Below are 3724 nucleotides of genomic sequence, written 5' to 3' on the forward strand. Positions count from 1 at the left end.
ACCAAGTCTTACAGTCACAAGTGTCCATCTCTGGACATAGGCACGAAACGTACTCCCAAAGAGGGGAAGAGATGGGGGGGGGGGAAGGGAGCAAAGGATCAGGGAAGGGAGCAAAGGATCAGGGAAGGGAGCAAAGGATCAGGGAAGGGAGCAAAGGATCAGGGAAGGGAGCAAAGGATCAGGGAAGGGAGCAAAGGATCAGGGAAGGGAGCAAAGGATCAGGGAAGGGAGCAAAGGATCAGGGAAGGGAGCAAAGGATCAGGGAAGGGAGCAAAGGATCAGGGAAGGGAGCGAAGGATCAGGGAAGGGAGCGAAGGATCAGGGAAGGGAGCGAAGGATCAGGGAAGGGAGCGAAGGATCAGGGAAGGGAGCGAAGGATCAGGGAAGGGAGCGAAGGATCAGGGAAGGGAGCGAAGGATCAGGGAAGGGAGCGAAGGATCAGGGAAGGGAGCGAAGGATCAGGGAAGGGAGCGAAGGATCAGGGAAGGGAGCGAAGGATCAGGGAAGGGAGCGAAGGATCAGGGAAGGGAGCGAAGGATCAGGGAAGGGAGCGAAGGATCAGGGAAGGGAGCGAAGGATCAGGGAAGGGAGCGAAGGATCAGGGAAGGGAGCGAAGGATCAGGGAAGGGAGCGAAGGATCAGGGAAGGGAGCGAAGGATCAGGGAAGGGAGCGAAGGATCAGGGAAGGGAGCGAAGGATCAGGGAAGGGAGCGAAGGATCAGGGAAGGGAGCGAAGGATCAGGGAAGGGAGCGAAGGATCAGGGAAGGGAGCGAAGGATCAGGGAAGGGAGCGAAGGATCAGGGAAGGGAGCGAAGGATCAGGGAAGGGAGCGAAGGATCAGGGAAGGGAGCGAAGGATCAGGGAAGGGAGCGAAGGATCAGGGAAGGGAGCGAAGGATCAGGGAAGGGAGCGAAGGATCAGGGAAGGGAGCGAAGGATCAGGGAAGGGAGCGAAGGATCAGGGTGGGGGAGGGATGTGGAAAGCGAAGCTATGCAGCCCAGAAAGGAAAGAGCTATACTAGCTCGAGTTCCATACTCGCCAAGTACATATCCACAAAAAGAGCAGTGGATCCTGTGGGTGCAGACAAGAAGGTTGAAGGAGAGGATGTGAAAGAAGTTAAGACTAGTGGCGTAAGAGCCGAGACCTTGGATAAGACTGGGTAAGACTGCTTTTAGTAGCCACTTAAGACAACCAAGGCGTTACGGCAGGTGTAGTCTAGCCCCCCAACGCTACAGGGGCAGTACTATGGGACGTGCAAATCAACTATGTGGTTGAGCGGTGCATGACGTGTTCGTCCTATTAATTGTTTGTCATCTATTGCAGTAGTGCCACCTCGTTTTCTTGTTCCATTTCCTGGCGTCACTAACTTCCTGCCTTACCTGTCCGTGACTGGCAGCTGCAGCAGCGCGTATCGATAAGCGCAATGTCGTACCATCTCTGGAGTGACCGATAGTATTCCCTGGTCAGGGAGGGAGGGACGCATCAGCTGTGCAGTCGCGACGGAGCAGCACTCGCGGACGGATCAGAAGTCCAGTCTGTCAGTTGGCGTGGAGCAGCAAGCAAGTCCCCGTCGTGCGGTTTCAGGCTGGAGCTGCTGGCAGCGCGCACGCGCGGTTGCAGTGTGAGGTGCTGCTTGCGAGTGCTACAAAGTCCGTCGCCCACAGATCTTTGACATGAAAGTTGAGTCCTCACTTAACTTACTATTGAGCCTCAACTGTTTGCATTTCTTCGTTTGGTCCCGGTTGTCGCTTTTTGGGCATTCCACGAGCAACAACGTGTGTGTATTTAAGTCGACTAATATTCCAGCCGTCTTCCTGTGAAATTTAACTTAATTTATTCACTGTTGTGGAAGTTCACCAGCGGTATCTTCTGCCTGGTGGCCGTTCACGTTCCTGTTACCTGCCCTGGTCGATGTAATTTTAGGCAGTGTATTTTCCTCGTCGTACTGTTGCTGTCCATCGCGGCATGTAGTTCGACAGCTGAGGTGTTGCTGGTCGTTGTGGGCGCCAATATTCTGCGTGTCTTGTACTGAAATCTTGTGATCGGTTTGTCGGTTGACTGGAGCGGAACTGATTTAATTGATTGGTCAGTCGGCTGTCTGTCTGGTTGCCTCCAGATTAAGATATTTTTGGTCGGGCTGCCTGTCTCACCTAAGCGGGTGTTAGTGTTACAATCCCAGGCCGACCATTGGAAACTTCCGAGCGCCGTTCTGTGTGTGTTATGTAGTAATTTCCCTGTTTGGATGTTGGTTGACGTGTGGCTTTCAGCCGACTATCAATATCTCTTAATGTTCTTGTCTTGCCCTTAAGGCATGAGATTGTTATTTATTTTATATGAAGTGTCTTAAGATACAGCCGTCTATCCTTTAAAATTGAAACTCTTCTTTCTACGGCTTAAGCCGTTAAATTATTTGTTTGTGAGTGGTCTTCAACCGAGATTTAATATCTCGGTCTTCTTCCCTTGCCCTTAAGCCATATGATTGGTATGCTTGGTATGCTTTTGAATGGGGCCTTCAGCCCAATTTGCATAAAATGATTTAAGATAAGGCCTTTTGATTGAAATTCCTTATTGCTTAATATGCGACCTCCAGCCTAGTATCACTAAAATTTAATTGCTAAGGCCTTCAGCCGATTAGAGTGAAGATTTAGGAAATATTCTTGGGTGAAACCTCCAGAACAACCTTGTATTTCAATTTTGCTTAAGCCTTGTGTCTGATTTTGAATGTGACCTTTAGCCGAACTAAAGTTAATCAAAGGAGGTCGATTAAGGTTGAGTGTTTTGCATCGTTGTAATATTGTGTTGATAAAGTTTGTATGTTGAGTGCAACTGACAGGAACTCATTTTGGCCCCTTTTCACAACCTAATCCACTCTGTCCTGCTAGCCCAGGCATTTAACTGGTTGCAGAGCGTGGTTACGTTTGTGCTTGCCATTCCAGTTACTGTCAGTTTCATCCTAGTTTCTGTTCTGTGGCACTGTATTGTTTTGGTGGATCATTGTTAAGGTGTATTCTGATGGCGGTCAGACAGCGTCCAGGGATCGGCCTGCTCAGGACGGACCATCTAGTTTATGCGTTGGCAATAAGGCGCCAACCTATTGAGGGCAGTGTTCCGGAGTCAGTGGCTCGCTGGCGCGCTGCCGTTCTTCATCCGGCTGACGTCACGCCGGCGGTTGTGGGTGAGACGGGAGCGGCCACTGAATTTTTGTTTAAGGCTGTTAGAGGCCTTGAGGACACTATTTCTGTTTTGGAAGGAACCCAACCTAGGGGCAGTCAGCTGTATAGGGTTCGGGAGCAATTAATGCATTTAACTTATCGGATAGGGGATTTGGGCACGTTAGCCTTAGGTCATCATAAAAAAACTAGCAGTTGAAGTGGGAGCTTTGGTTAACGCATTACAGTTTAAGCTTACGTGTTTAGAGTTGGATGGGAAGAGGGTTGAAGGGCGGGACTTACTGGGTCGTGGGGAAGGCGATAGCCAGCCCGGCGGTAGTACTGTTACATCCTCTGTGAAGTTACACGCAATATTTGCCAAGGTACCTAATCCGCTGGCGAATTTCTTCCGAGATATTACTGAATTAGTTGTGGAGCGACTTTAACAGAACGAGAAATTGTGGTTGTTGTTTCGCCTTGAACAACCCGCGGCCGCCATTCGCGCTCCGCACCAAGTAATTTTTTCACTATTGTACTCGCTGGCTAGAGGTGAGTTGCAAGAACCTCCTCTCGC

This window comes from Schistocerca cancellata, chromosome 7, assembly GCF_023864275.1.
Source record: "Schistocerca cancellata isolate TAMUIC-IGC-003103 chromosome 7, iqSchCanc2.1, whole genome shotgun sequence".
Taxonomy (NCBI): Eukaryota; Metazoa; Arthropoda; class Insecta; order Orthoptera; family Acrididae; genus Schistocerca; species Schistocerca cancellata.